The sequence below is a fragment of the Phyllostomus discolor genome, chromosome 3 (assembly GCF_004126475.2).
Source record: "Phyllostomus discolor isolate MPI-MPIP mPhyDis1 chromosome 3, mPhyDis1.pri.v3, whole genome shotgun sequence".
Taxonomy (NCBI): domain Eukaryota; kingdom Metazoa; phylum Chordata; class Mammalia; order Chiroptera; family Phyllostomidae; genus Phyllostomus; species Phyllostomus discolor.
The window spans coordinates 203,454,731-203,470,786 of record NC_040905.2 but is presented as its reverse complement, the minus strand read 5'-3'; the positions used below and the strand labels follow the sequence as shown (position 1 = coordinate 203,470,786).

At 36.8% G+C, this 16,056-nt stretch overlaps 1 protein-coding gene and 1 long non-coding RNA gene across 2 annotated transcripts in view; one reads left to right on the top strand and one right to left on the bottom strand.

Annotated features, from left to right (window-relative positions):
* Nucleotides 1-16,056, top strand: part of MEGF9 (multiple EGF like domains 9) — an 88,105-nt gene that overhangs the window by 24,545 nt on the left and 47,504 nt on the right. The gene's annotated exons all lie outside the window — the stretch shown is intronic.
* On the bottom strand, nucleotides 8,468-11,923 carry LOC118499792. The gene is made up of 2 exons (XR_004902327.1): nucleotides 10,827-11,923; nucleotides 8,468-8,747 (listed from the first exon to the last, which is right to left on the bottom strand). It is a non-coding gene; the product is annotated as an uncharacterized LOC118499792 (long non-coding RNA).

The window sequence follows — 16,056 nt, the reverse complement described above, 5'->3', positions numbered from 1 at the left end:
GTTGAATGGTTGAATTAATAATCATGTGTTTCACCAAAAATCTTTTCTCTAATAACCTCAGAGAAAAAATAGGGTTCTCTGTTTTCATTTCTTGGTATTTTTCTCCCCATCTTCTAGTCATATGCATTCATTTATTTATTTCGTCATTCAATTATTCTACAGAATGTTGCTTTCAGCCTTTTAAACCTCCATACCCTGCCCAGAAGCACGTGTAAAGACCGTATAAAAGGAAAACTCTTGCATATTCTTACCATAGGCTTCTCTTGTCCATCCTGTCTAAAACTGCACTCCCCAACACACACATATACAGTCCCTCCTCTTCCTCCCACCCGGTGTTTTCCCTCCACGCGTACCTTTACCTCTTTACCACTTAACTATTTCCTAACATACTAGATATTTAACTTAAGACACTTGGGTGTCTTCCCCATGCTGAGCTATAAGGGGTCTGAGGTCATGAATTTTGGTGCATGTTATTTACTGCTGCATCCCCCAGCATCTAATACAATGCCTGGCACATAGTAAGCCAATATATATTTGCCGAGTGGATGAATAAGTTAATTCACGTATATGTGCATCTTTTTTTAAAAAGCTTTTAATACACCTGATTTAGTTCTAGATTTAGTTTTACTTCCAGTGCTGTGCTGTTGTTCTTTTCTTTCATTTTTCAGACTCTCCATGTAGTTTTACTTTTGAGGCCATAATCTTGGATAGCCCCCCAAAATTTCTGTTTTTCTATTTTATTGCTTCAGGTAACTATCACTTAACTTAAGTCTGACTTCTATATCATGTAATCTGGTACCTGAATCCCAAAGACCCAGGTTTGCGTATTTTGAGGAGGGGTAATAATGCATTCAGAAATAAGTGAGATGTAAAACCCGTTCTTCTAGAACTTAGGTAGAACAGGTAGATAAATAACTATAGTACAAGGTTGAGTAGGATAATATTTACTAATGAGAAATGTTAATGGGAGGAAACTTAGGTCTTGTAAAAAATTATGAAATATGTCAAGCTATAGTGAGCATTCACTATATACCTACCTCTCAGCTTTGTAATATCTGAATTTTCTCCCACTTTGCTTTGGATTTTTTTTCAATTTTGAAATAAAATAGTAGGTATGATTAAAGCTTCAAGTGTTCCTCCTTAATCCAATTTTCTTCCTTCTTTACTCAGATGTAGTCACTATTCCAAAGTTGGTTCTAAGTGTATAAAAGTGTTCCCATTAAACAGAACTCCTTTTCCCCTTCCCACCACAATCCCCTATTTTACTCCTTGTTTTTCTGAATTTGACTAATTTAGATACCTCATATAAGTAGAATCACATTGTATTTGTCTTTTGTCACTGGCTGATTTCATCTGACATAATGACTTTAAGGTTCATCCATGTTGTGTGTGTGGCAGGATTTCCTTGCTTTCTAAGTTGAATAATATTGTATTATGTGAATATCCCACATTTTGTGTATTCATTTACCTGTTGTGGGCATTTGGATTGCTTCCACATCTTGCTGTTATGAATAATGCTGCTCTGAAAGGGGCAAATGTCTCCTTAAGGTCTTGCTTTCAATCCCAGGAGCTGGGTCATGTGATGGTTCTATACTTAACTTTTTGAGGAACCCCTAAACTGTTTTCCACTGTGGTTTTACTATTTTACAATCCCCATCAACGATGTGCTGATACCTTTAATGGTTCAGAAAGTGGTGAGTTGGATGCATGAAATCATAAGTGAAGCAGGAAGAACAGGTAAATTCCACTAGTGTGGAGATAAATTTCACTTAGTCGGAGTGTGTTTCTGTTAGATATTTTAGCTAACATTGATTGCTTCTCTAGGACTGACAAGAAAATAAATCTGAGATGTCCTAAATGAAATTACAGCAAGCGGGCAGGTGGAAGGAAGAGACAAGAGAGGTTAATCGGTTAACAACTGCAGGGCAAAACCAACAAAGACTGCTTACATTCCTGAATGTATGTTGAAACTTCAAACTAACTTCCAGGTGTTTTTTTCTGGATTATCTGAAGAGAATAGCCAGGTGGCTCTGCTTCTTGCTTATACACGAACTTTCTGGGCTGCTGCCCACAACCAATCCTGAAGAACAAACACTTCCTCCTTACAGACTTTGTACCTATCTCAGAACTACCCCTGCTTCACCTTTTCCCACCCTTTTTAACTATAGCCAATGTAAATGCTTTAAAAACAGCTTATATCTTTCTTCCCCCAACTGTTTGCATGAAAGCCTCATCAACTCCATGACAGTGGACATGTTTGTCTTTTCTGCTCAACACTGCTGCTGCTGCTGCTGTTGCTGCTGCTGGTTCAGACTGCATGCCCCAGGACCAGGTTCTTTTCTGGCTAGCATTTGCTTCAATACACTATTTTTTTCAGAAAAGTTGTCAGCCATGATTTTTTTTTAAACAGACTCTTATTTCAGCGGTGGACAGAGATCCAAATTATTTCTTTTTTGATTTATTAAAATTTTTTTATGTGGGTACTTAATGAAATATATGTATGTATTTGATGTTCATGAGGAATTTATTTCCTCAGTTTTATCCATCAGTTTTACTGTATTTTTTCTGTTACCACTTAACCCCCTTATGCCCTCTTCCCCACCACCCCCCGCAATCACCACATTGTTGTCCATGTCCATGAGTCCTCTTTCCTTTTTGCTTGATCCCTCCACCTCCTAACCACACCCCCCACAGCTGTCATCCTGCTTTCTATCTATGAGTCTGTCTCTATTTTACTAGTTAGTTCAGTTTATTCATTAGATTCCACACATGAGTGAAATCACATGGTATTTGTCTTTCTCTGATTGGCTTATTTCACTTAGTATAATGTTCTCCAGGTCCATCCATGCTGTTGCAAAGGGTTAAATTTTCTTTTTTATGGCTGAGTAGTATTCCACTGTGTAAATGTCCCATAGTTGTTTTATCCCTCATCCACTGATGGGCACTTGAGCTACTTTCATATCTCAATGACTGTAAATAATGCGGCGATCAACATAGGGTGCTTATGTTCTTTTGAATTAGTATTTTGGGTTTCTTTGGATATAGTCCCAGAAGTGGGATCACTGGGTCAAAAGACAGAGCCATTTTTAACTTTTTGAGGTATCTTCATACTGCTTTCCACAGTGGCCGCACCAGTCTGCATTCCCACCAACAGTACAGTAGTGTTCCCCTTTTGTCCATATCCTCGCCAGCACTCGTTTGTTGATTTATTGATGTGAAGTGATATTATTCTGACAGGTGTGAAGTGATATCTCATTGTGGTTTTAATTTGCATTTATTTGATGATTAATGATGTTGAGCATCTTTTCATATGTCTATTGGCCATCTGTATGTCCTCTTTGGGTAAGTATCTATTCAGGTCCTTTACCCATTTAAATGGATTGTTTGTAGGCTTCACATAGCAATAGTAGTCCTGAGAAAGAAGAACAAAGAGGAATCACATTACCTAATATCAAACTATACTATAAGGCCATAGTAATCAAAATAGCATGGTACTGGCATAAAAACAGACATATACATCAATGGAACAGAATAGAGAGCCCAGAAATAAACCTACGCCTATATAGTCAATTAATATTCAATAGAGAAAGCAAGCACATACAATGGGCTAAAGAGTTTATTCAATAAATGGTGTTGGGAAAATTGGATAGATATGTGCAGAAAAATGAAACTAGATCACCTTCTTACAACATATACAATAATTCAAAATGAATTAAATATTCATTAGAATATTCTTAAATATTCTTAAATATTAGACCCAAAACCATAAAAATCCTAGAAGAAAACATAGGCAGTAAAATCTTAGATGTTACTCATAGCAGTGTTTTATCTGATATATCTCCTCAGGCCAGGGAAACAGAAGGAAAAATAAACAAATAGGACTATATCAAACTAAAATGTTTTTGTACAACAAAGGAAACCATAAACAAAATAAAGGAGAACGGGAGAGCATATTCTCCAATACATCTGATAAGGGGTTAATATCCAAAATTTATAAAGAAATTAATGTAATATATATTTAATCGAGGTAAAAATAATTTTAATATTATGTAAATTTCAGGTATCCAACATTATAATTTGATATCTTTATATACTCTAGTGTACTCACCACCAAAGGTCCAGTGTCTATCCATCACCACATGTTTGACCACCCCCACACCTTTACCCACTTGGACCTCCCTTCACCCACCTTCCTTTCTGGTAACCACCCATCTGCTGTCTGTATCTATGAATTTGTTTTTAGTTTGTTCATGCATCTGTTTCTTTTTGCCTGTTTTGTTTTATATTCCACATATGAGTGAAATCATATGGTTTTTGTCCTTTTCTGACTTACCTCACTTAGCATAATACCCTCAAGGTCCTCCCTTGTTGTCACAAATGGCAATATTTTGTGTTTTTATGGCTGACTAGTATTCCAGTGTGTGTGTGTGTGTGTGTGTGTGTGTGTGTGTGTGTGTGTTTGACATCTTTATCCATTCATCTACAGATGGACACTTAGGTTGTTTCCATATCTTGGCAATTGTGACTAATGCTGCAGTGAACGTGGGGATGTGTATGTTATTTTGAAATAGTGTTTTTGTATTCTTCAGATAAATACCCAGTGGATGATATGGTAGTTCTATTCTCAATTTGTTGAGAAACTTCTACACTGTTTCTCATAGTGGTTGCACTATTTTACAATCCCACTGACAGTGTGGTAATAGCTTTTAATAGTACAGAAAATGATGAAAGGGATATATGAAATCCAAAGTGAAGTAGGAAGAAGAACAGGTAAATTCCACTACTGTAGAGATAAATTTCACTTAGCCAGAATGTGTTTCTCTTAGATATTTTAGCTCACATTGCTTGCTTCTTCAAGACTATTACTTCAGGAGTGGAGGAGGGAGACAAATTATTTCTTTTTTAATTTGATTTGTTATTGACCACTGGTCCTTGAGAATTTCTGAGATTGTTAACTTCTGGTAGTGCCTCAGCAATTACCGGGGGACGTTTGAAGGTTGTGTTTTGTATTGTTTGCAAACTTGAACAAAGTCTTTAACATCATGGTGTTCACAAATTCTTATTTTTTAAAATTTTATTTTATTTTAATTGTTCAAGTACAGTTTTCTGTCTTATTTTAAAAAAATGCAGCCTCCCAATCTATATTTAGGCCACTTATGACCATTTCAGTTTTCCTTTAAGGATCCTCAGAGTGTGTGTGTGTGTTTATAAAGAGGAGGGATTAAGTTCCTCTAATGATGTGTACAAGAGAGGAGTGAGCAGTGGAGTTGGAAGAGGGGTTTCTTCTGTCTTGTGTCCTTATTTTTCGGTTTGAGGCGTTACCCAAGTGCTTAGTAATGATGATAAAGCAAAGAACTTCACAGCTTGTAGTGTAGAACAATGTTTATACTGTATAAGTGTTTGATAATAGTGAAGAGTGGCAGAAGAGTGGGAAGAATTTGTCAACATGTTTTGAGGAGTAAGAGGATTAGATAGGGAACACAAAATAAGATAGCCCACTTCCAGTTCCAAAAGATGAAAGCACTTCTTTTAAGTGCCATTTGGAATAACGTGAGGCTCAGCTATTTTACTTGGTTGACTCTTAACTCCAAATCCATTAAACTTCTAGCACTGCAGACAACTGCAGACAGGTATATTTTCTGCCTTGCAGTGTTTGTTTATTCAGAAAGCAAACAGACTTATTTCACTGTATAATATACAGATAGGTGTCTGTATGCTTGTAGAAGCAATCTTTACTAGTGATGCTGCCCAAATTCATATTTTCTTGTTAGACTGCTAGTTTCTCTGGTGCCTCCATTTCCTTATTTTTATTTATTTATTTTTTAAAAAAGATTTTATTTATTTATTTTAGAGAGATGGGGAAGGGAGGGAGAAAGAGAGGGAGTGAAACATCGATGTGTGGTTGCCTCTAACACACCCCATACTGGGGATATGGCTTGCAACCCAGGCTTGTGCCCTGACTGGGAATCAAACCGGTGATACTTTGGTTCACAGGCCTGTGCTCAATCTATTGAGCTACACCAGCCAGGGCCATTTCCTTATTTTAACCTATCACCTGTACGTACAGTACTGGTTCCTTGAAAGTTTGTAATGTTCATGCATGTAAGGTACATGGGACAGTGCCTTGCCTGTAATAAGTAAACAAATAAGTAAACAAATAATAAATAGTAGTAGAGATAAATACTGTTGGTATTACTATTGTTGCTATTTTTGTTTTTGTTTTTACTTTTGAAGCCCAACTCTGTTCAAGAATCTACCGTATTTTCCTTTTGCTACAGCGAACTTTTTGGGTACAACAGAATCACTTCTGAAGCTTGTAAAAAATGCATATTCCTGAGTTCCCCCACCAGAGATTTCTGTTCTGTAGGTGTAGGGTGGGACCCAGGAATCAGTGTTTTGCTGTGCTTCCCAGGTGATTTTGAAGCAAGGGGTACTAATTTGGAGAATCATTCCACGTAGAATGAAGTTCAAACTCCTTGCACTGGAATTCAGAGCCCCAGTATACCTTTCTAATATGTATTTTCTTCTTCTGTTACTCCCTGTCAGTCTCTGTTGCAACCATAGTAAGTAGATTTTTTCTCTACTCACTCTTACTGTGTTCCTCATGTATTTTTCCAGGATGGTATAGCATAATCTTGTGATCAAATACATATTTATTGTTAGCAATCCACAAATCACCCACTTGATAATATGTGTAAGAAATATATCACCCTGGCTGGTGTGGCTCAGTGGATTGAGTACTGGCCTGTGAACCAGAGGGTCATCAGTTTGATTCTCAGTCAAGGGCACATGCCTGGGTTGCTAGATAGGTCCCCAGTTGGGGGTACATGAGAGGCAACCACATATTGATGTTTCCCTCCGTCTCTTTCTCCCTCCTCTCCACTTTCTCTAAAAATCAATAAATAAAATCTTAAAAAATATAGTTAAACTATAATATGTGGAACCAACTTTGTCTTTTTTGAAAATTAGGAATCAATTTCTGGGTTGTATCACTGGGTACCTTACGATGGTATTTTTAAATTGACCTTTTCTCTTGCTCTTTATGCACTCCTTTTCTCTGAATTAATTTTCCAGGTATTACAATGAGCAAATACATTCTAGCCTTTAAGTTGCTCAGCTATGCTCTGTAAGCAGAGACACTAAGGCCAATCTAGTCCCAACCTCAGATGCAACTTGAAACTGAAGTTCTTTCCTTTTTCTTATATTTTTTCTGTTCTGTCGCTATGAAATTAAGGCAGTAATGAATTTATTTAGGATAATATTTCTTTTCATGCATTCAGAAATCTCTGATGATCCCTTTAATTTCCAATCTTTGCAATCTGTAGTACCATTTAAGGATGCTGCTTGCTCAAAAGATTGCTTATAATGGAAAGTTAGAATAGGACAAGAGAATGTCTTGTCCTAGGTATTTTCTTTGCCTTGTTTCCTCTAATTTTTAGAATACTCTCCAAAGTTAGGTTTCATTATCCCAATTATATGAAGTTGGACAGTCTATATTTTAGAATATTATAATAGCTAAAATTGATTGAAAGTATGCGAGGCACTGTTTTATGAAAAGTCTTTACACAGAGGGTGTGAAATTTAAGAATATAGAGCTTATAAACAATGATTTCAGTATTTAAACCTAAGTCCTTTGACCTCAAAGACTGATCTCTTTCTATTGTGGCCTGGGGCCAGATTTTAAGTTGTTCGAATTCATTTTCTCTATTTCTCCCTACCCCCATCTCCTTTGAACTCAAGGGACTTGAAAAATGCTGAAATAAAAAAGCTCATTAACTTCTAAGTTTGATAGAATAGTTTGTATTTAAAGCCATATAGGCAGTATTTGGTTAATTATTTTTTGATTTCATTTTTCAATTACAGTTTACCATCAATATTATTTTGTATTAGTTTCAGTTGTACAGTTAATTCTTTTAGTGTATCCTAAGTTTGATAGGACCTGACAAAATAAAATGCCCTTTCAAAAAATAAGCAATCAATTCTTATTAAATTGCAAAAATAGGTTGTTTTTTAAAGACTAAAAAATGCAAACAAATGAAAAAAGAGTGACATACAAAACATTTTTTGCCTAGGTTCATGTTGCAGTTTGTCAGGTTAGCACAGTTCATATCCAGAATTTATAGAGCTATTAGGAATACTAATAAGTAGTATTATTTTAGCTATGAGAATACATTTAAATAAACTAAACAGATCCCAAATATTAAATCATGAGCATGTGTTCTGAACAACATATTAAGACTGATCAGCCAAAAACAAATGTAAGGTGTTCTAAGTCTCCAGTTGAGAAATTTTTTGTATCTTGTGCAACACTTTCTCCCTGACCCTACAGTTTGTTAATCATTCTACTTGATGTTACTTTCTTACAAAGAAAACAGAAACACACCAACCCAAACAAACAAACAAAAAAAAACAATTGCATTTAATAGTACTAGGTAAAATTTTTTCTTTTTCTTTCTTTTCTCTTCTTTTTTGTTTTGCCCCTTCTTTCCATCCCATCTTTTAAAGGAAGAAAGCTCTGTGGTAAAGTGGAATGAGGAACAGTGTTGGAGTTAGATAAACCTGGGGTTTGAGTGCTGTCTCAACCACTTACTGTAACTCTGTGGTCATGGGGAAGTACCTAGCTTCTTTAAGTTCTAGTTTTCCTGTTTATAAACAACCATTGCAAGGTTGTTGTGCAGCTAAATGTTCTTGCAAGTAAAATGTCTGACAAAGGTTGAGTCATGGTAGGTAATAGTAAATGGCAATTACTTTTTTTAAAATTATATTTTATTGATTATGCTATTACAGTTGTCCCATTTCCCCCCCTTCATTCCCCTCCATCCTCACACCCTCTCCCACCCACATTTCTCCTTTTTAGTTTATGTCCATGGGTCATAGTTCTTTCGGTTCTACATTTCCCATACTGTTCTTACCCTCCCCCTGTCTATTTTCTACCTACCACCTATGCTCCTTGTTCTCTGTACCTTTTGCCCCTCTCTCCTCCTCCCACTCCCCTGTTGCTAACCCTCAAAGTGATCTCCTCCATTTCTGTAGTTCTGTTCCTGTTCTAGTTGTTTGCTTAGTTTGTTTTTGTTTCTGTTTCAGGTGTGGTTGTTAATAATTGTGAGTTTGCTGTCATTTTACTATACATGTTTTTTTATCTTCTTTTTCTTAGATAAGTCCCTTTAACATTTCATATAATAAGGGCTTGGTGATGATGAACTCCTTTAACTTGACCTTATCTGAGAAGCACTTTATCTGCTCTTCCATTCTAAATGAAAGCTTGGCTAGATAGAGCAATCTGGGATGTAGGTCCTTGCCCTTCATGACTGGAATACTTCTTTCCAGCCCCTACTTGCCTTCAAGGTCTCTTTTGAGAAATCAGCTGACAGTCTGATGGGAACTCCTTTGTAGGTAACTGCCTCCTTATCTCTTGGCTGCTTCTAGGATTCTCTCCTTCATTTTAATCTTGGGTAATGTAATTATGATGTGCCTTGGTATATTTCTCCTTGGGTCCAACTTCTTTGAGACTCTCTGAGCTTCCTGGACTTCCTGGAAGTCTATTTCCTTTGCCAGATTGAGGAATTTCTCTTTTATTATTTGTTCAAATTACTTTTCCACTTGTTGCTCTTCCTCTTCTCCTTCTGGTACCCCTATAATTTGGATGTTGGAACGTTCAAAGATGTCCTGGAGGTTCCTAAGCCTCTCCTCATTTTTTTGAATTCTTGTTTCTTCATTCTTTTCTGTGTGGTTGTTTCTTTCTTCATTCTGGTCCACTCTATTGATTTGAGTCCCAGTTTTCTTCCCATCACTGTTGGTTCCCTGTGCGTTTTCCTTCATTTCACTTAGCGTAGCCTTCATTTTTTCATCGAATTTGCGACCAAATCCAACCGATTCTGTGAGCATCCTGATCACCAGTGCTTTGAACTGTGCATCTGATAGGTTGGCTATCTCTTAGTCACTTAGTTGTATTTGCTGTGGAGCTTTGATCTGTTCTTCCATTTGGGCCATTTTTTTTTTTTTGTCTTGTCTTGCTTTTTATGTAGTGAGGGGCGGAGCCTTAGGTGTTCACCAGGATGGGGTAACCCACTTCTCTGGTTTGTGATGCTGTATGTGGGGGAGGGGTCTGAGATGGAACAATGGTGCTTGCTCAGCTCTCTGCTGGATTTCAGTCCCTCCCGCTGCTTCCCTCAAGCAAATGGGCCCTTCTGGTGCTGATTCCCAGGTGGATGGGCTTGTGTACATTCTAGGACCCTGTGGGTCTCTCCAACGAACTCTCCTGTGAGGCTTGGAATCTCCTCCAGTGCCTCAACCCCACAGGTGTTTTCAATCTGTGTTTTGAGGCTTTATTTCCCCGAGCTGGAGCCCTGGGTTGCCCTGGGTTGCGTGGTCTGTCTCGCTCTGCAGTTTCACCTGGTTTATCTGTGCACGAACGTGGGACTGCCCAGTCAGTGTGCGCCGCTCCACAATTGCTGCCTTGCTGGGTCTGCCCACTGCCACCCTGCACCCGGGGTCTGCCAGTTGCCACCTGCGTGCCCAGGGTCCTCCCGCTGCGGTCTTGGGTACCTGGGGGTCTTGTGCACACCAGGTTGGTCAGCTGCTGCTTTGTGCACCCAGGGTCACAAGCCACTGCTTTTTTTGCCTTGGCCCCTCTCCCCCTGGCTGCTGACTCCGCCCCTCCTACCTGTCTGGATGAATGTGTCTATTTTCAGTTGTCGGACTTCCATACAGTTTGATTTTCTGGTTGTTATTTTGTTTCTAAATTGTTGTTGTCCTTCTTTTGGTTGTGTGAGGGGTCACAGTGCATCTACCCACGCCTCCATCTTGGCCAGAAGTCTGGTAATTACTTTTATTACAGTTAATAATAAGGTTGACCTAGGGATTAAAATGAGCAGTGGTGTGAAATGGTTTTGTTCTATTTTACCAACAAACGGTTGTGGTTGAGAAGAACTCAAAATTGTATCTATTGTTGTTAGCCAGGTAAGACATGACCTTCAGTGGGACTCACTCTATGTAACTTAAAAATAGAAGTCTTACTTAAAAGAATCAAGGGAAAAAACATTAGAAATAATAAGAAAGTTCACCAAAATGACTATACCAAGAAATCCAAGTTGATAAGTATTACTAACTGATACTAACTAGAAGAGATAATGGGGAAAAAAGATCACAGTTTTAACCATTACTGCTAATGATGAAAAGGTTAGAGATAATCTCACCAAGGTATGTATGAAACTTATATAGATGTAATTTTTAGTTACGAGGAATATAATTTCACGGAGGAATATAAAAGAAGACTGAATAGATGGAGAAATGTATAAGTGCTCATAGATGGGAAAACTGAATATTATAAAGCTACCAGTTCTTGACACATTAACTTTCAGAATTAGTGGAATTATTGGGGAAATTACAATAGGATTTTTTTGGGAAGAAATATGGCAACAAAGTTCCGATGGGAACATACCTGTGAACAACTAAAAGAAAATGTAAAGAAGGGTAATACATTAGTGAAACACATGATAAAGCTTCAGTTATTAAAACTTTAAGTATTGTATAATATAGACAGATCAATTTAATAAATCAGAAACAGATTCTGATAGGAAAACTATATTAATGTATGATATAAAAAGAATAAGCCACAGTTTAACAATTCATTAGTTGAAGGAGGCTATTTCCAACTTTTAGTGATTATGAATAAAAGTACTGTAAACATTTACTGACACTTATGTGTGAACATACATTTTCAGCTCTCTTGAGTAGATACCCAAGAGTGGAATTGCTGGGTCATAATGGTAAGCTAAGCATACATTTAACTTTAGGAGAAACTGCCAGATTGGTTTCCAAGCATTTGTATCAGCAACATGTAAGAGTTGTAGTTGCTCAGCATCTTTTTCCAAAAACTTGATATTGCCAGTTTTTTAAAAATTTAGTCATTCTATTAGGCGTGTAGTAGTATGTAACTATGGTTTAACTTGCATTTTCCTAATAAAAGATTTGAGCATCTTTTTAAATGTTTATTTTTCATACATACATTTTCTTTGGTGAAGTGTGTATTCAGACCTTTCCCCCATTTTTAAATTGCATTGTTTTCTTATTGTTGAGTTTTGAGAGTTTTTGTATATTCTTTATATAAGTCTTTGACAAAAATGTGATTTGAGAATAGTCTCCCAATCAGTGGCTGTATTTACATTCTCTTATCTTAGTAGTAGCAAAATTTTATTTTAGTAAAATCCAATTTATCAGTTTTTCTTTCATGAATTGCATGTAAAAGTTCTTTGTCTCACCCAAGGTCAATCATATTTTCTCCTGTGTTTTCTTCTAGAGGTGTTATAGTTTTGCATTTTACATATGGGGCTATTATCTATTTTGAGTTAATTTTTGTACAAGGTATGAGGTTAGATTGAGGTTCATTTTTTTTTTTTGCACATGGACATGTAACTGTTTCAACACCATTTATTGAAAAACAATATCATTTCTCCATTGAATTACCTTTGCTCCTTGTCAAAAATTAGTTAATGATGTTTGTGAGGGTCTCTTCTTGCACTCTTTGTTATGTTCCATTGACTGTTGTGTCTGTTATTTTACCAGTCACACATTGGCTTCATTACTGTAGCTTTATAGTAAGTCTTGAAATCAGTTATGGAGAGTCCTCCAAGTTTGTTGTTTTTAGGCTATTCAAGTTTCTTTGCTTTTTCACATTTGTTTTGGAGTCAGCCTGTGACTATCTACCAAAAAAAATCCTGCTGGGATTTTGATTGGGGTTCATTGAATCTATAGATCTAATTGTTACGGTATGTCTCTCCACTAAGGTCGCTTTGGTTTCTTTCATCAGTGTTTTGGAGTTTTAGCTTAAAGATCACACACATATTATGTTACATTTATACCTAAGTATTTCATATAGACAAATAGCAAGAGTCACCCACCTTTTATGGATTGAGACACAATGAAACTTATTGAAGGCCACAGTGCAGGGTAATTAGCAGCAAATTCTAGGATTCAGGTGTGCTGGGTCTGTCTAGTGCTTTTTCTACTCATTTTCATAGGCAGAAGATTCTCATGGTGAAAAGATGTGGACTTCGGAGTTGCTCAGTTTGGGTTCTATTCCATTCTCCAGTATTGGCTGGTTGTGTGATTTGTTTGACCTAAGACTCATTTTCCTCATTGCAGGTGCCTACCTCACCCAACTGTGGTGAAGACTAAAGAAGACCATATGTATGAGGTTTTTAGTGTGATGTTTGATATACATGTAGAACACATTCAATAACTTTGTTACTATTAGTAGCAAAAGCTAGATGTTAACAACCTTTCCCAGAGCTTGTCATCTTGTCTCATAAATTAAATGAATTGTTTCTGAATTGTGGAAAACTGGCAGTGAGCCAAGGGCAAGCACTCACAACATGGTCCTTAAGTGTGAGACAGAAAAATTTCTATAAAACCTGTGTCATGTTATCCCCCCTTTTCATGTGTCTCTCATAAAAGTAGAAGGAATATTTGCAGTAGTGAATTGTGATTGGGGATTTTAGTGGATATATTTTTATTTCAAAAGGTAAAGCTTAAAGCTTTTCTTTAAAAGTGGTGGCTTTAAAAGTTTCCACATTTCTACAAAGTCTGGTTTAACTCAGGAAACTCATCAGCTTTAATATTAAGTTCCCCAGCTTTGTAAAGATCTGTGACCCTGCCCTGGCATAACAGAAATGTGAAATGTAATTTGAGTATCAGTGTTATGCTAGACTAAGACCTTTTACAAAAATAAAAACTCTCTATCGATAATTCATTTTCCATAGAATGAGGCCTTTCTGAGATTCTTTTACTCTAAACCTACAAAGAGAAATGTGGACCTAATAAAAAGTATATATTTGAAATAAATATACCATACGCTTAGGAATACAGGCCTTAGTCAAGACAATCATTATTTTTTGTTCTATTGATATACAGGCAGAGCTTTGAAGCAAGCATTGCTATTCTCTTTTTAATATTTATTTGTTTGTTTGTTTGTTTATTTTTAGGGTGAGGGGATGGGAGGGAGTAAGAGAGGGAGAGAAACATTGATGTGTGAAAGATACATCAATTGATTATCTCCCATGTGCCCCCACCTAGGGACTTGGCCCAAAACCCAGGCATGTGCCCTGACTGGGAATGGAACCAGTGACCTTTTGATCTGAGGGATGATGCCCAATCAATTTAGCCACACTGGCCAAGGCACTAATAAATTTTTAATGTTTTGAATTTGGTTGTAAGATTAAGAACTGAGCCTAGTACATTTAAATACATATCTTCTAGTTTTTGCTACTTTGTGATTGAACAGAAGATGCCATCAATATTATAGTACATTTTGTATGTCTTCTGAATATGGGGAAGAATGAAAAATTTTAGAATAGGATGGAGCAGTATTTTTGTTTTTTCAATATCTGAAGATATTGAAAAGCAAGAGTGAAATCATTGCTTTAAGATTTTTTAATTATTGATTTTAGAGAGAGGGGAAGGGAGTGAGAGAGAGAGGGAAACATTGGTGTGAATGAGAAACATCAATTGATTACCTCTTGCATGTGCCTGGACTGAGGACCAAACCTGCAACCCAGGCATGTGTCCTGACCAGAATCCAACCCATGACCTTTGGGTTTACAGGATGATGCTCCAACCAACTGAGCCATACTGGCTGTGGCAAGAGTGAAATAAGTGTTGAAGGAATGAAAAAGCTAGAAATTGAATTTTGTGAAGGTATTTCCACAATTTTGCAAGAGGCTATAGATAGAATTCCAGGCTATATTCCTGACCTAGATTCTTGTGAGTGGTCTGTGTTAGTTATATTTATAAGTATTTTTCCAGTATCTATGCAATACTTATTTTGTAATCATTTTAGTTCAGTAACAGTGCTGTTATGAATTTACATTTATTTGTTCAATAAGATTTGCATCATGAATTGACTGAGGATACAATTTTTTTGTTTTATTATTCAAATTTTTCCTTTCTTTCATTTATGGTTCTGTCTTATCTGCGAAAGACTAACACACTATTGTACCAAACTGCTTGAGTCTCCAGACATCATAGTTAATTACAGCACCCAGAAAAGACTCCAGAAAGAGGTACAGAGAGACCAAGGGCACATTAATGAGGACATACTATCAAGTTAATATTTTTCTAAAATAACTTATTCTCATCAAAGTAGCTGCAAGTACTAAAATGCAATTAATATTTTCTACAAGGTATAATGGACTTTTTATGGAGCACGGACATAAGATGGTGTAATGGCTAGACACAGAGAGAAGCCTACCAGATGTATAAAAGGTCCCTAAAGGTCTTTTGTGTGCTCAAGGAGATAATCTCTTACCAGGGCAGGTGTTTGTGCATGGAGTGGATGGGGGGGACTTATGAAACTTCTAAACAAAATTACTCTATTCTTTTTTAAGTGCTGAAAATGTTCATTTCTTGGCCCTTGGTAGGGAATGTTTGAAAAAGTGCAATGTTTGATTTATAGATTTTATTTATTTATTTTTACAGGAGGGCGAAGGGAGGGAGAAAGAGAGTGAGAGAACCATCTAACAATTTCTCTTGTGTGCCTGCAACCCAGGCACATGCCCTGACCAGGATTCAAACTGGTGACCTTTCGGTTTGCGGGATGATGCCTAACCCACTGAGCCACACCAGTGGGGACTGCAGTGTTTAATTTGAATACAAAGATTACTTTGGCTACTTTTACATCAAACTCATCCCACAAACAGAAATTTATTGCCTTTTCTTTGGGCCTTTATATGTCTATTTTCAAACAGTTTGGCACCAGATTTTTGTTTTTTATTCTTCTTCAGGGTTCAAATCACTGTTTCATTGGTCTTCAGAAGCCAAACAAAAAGAAAAAACATTGCCAAAGGTTGCAGTCTCTCTGCTGACATTTACTTTCTAACATTAACATTCTTTTCTATTTCCTTAGAGTTTGCTAAGAATTATAGGGCATTGAAAGGAAACCTACTACTGAAATGACGGAATTTATTTCATGTTAACTCTTAGGCAACCAAATGAGCTTCTGGCATTTTATTCAGACTTTGTCAGTGATTACCTTTTCGTGTCCTGCTCATGTTGTTTCAT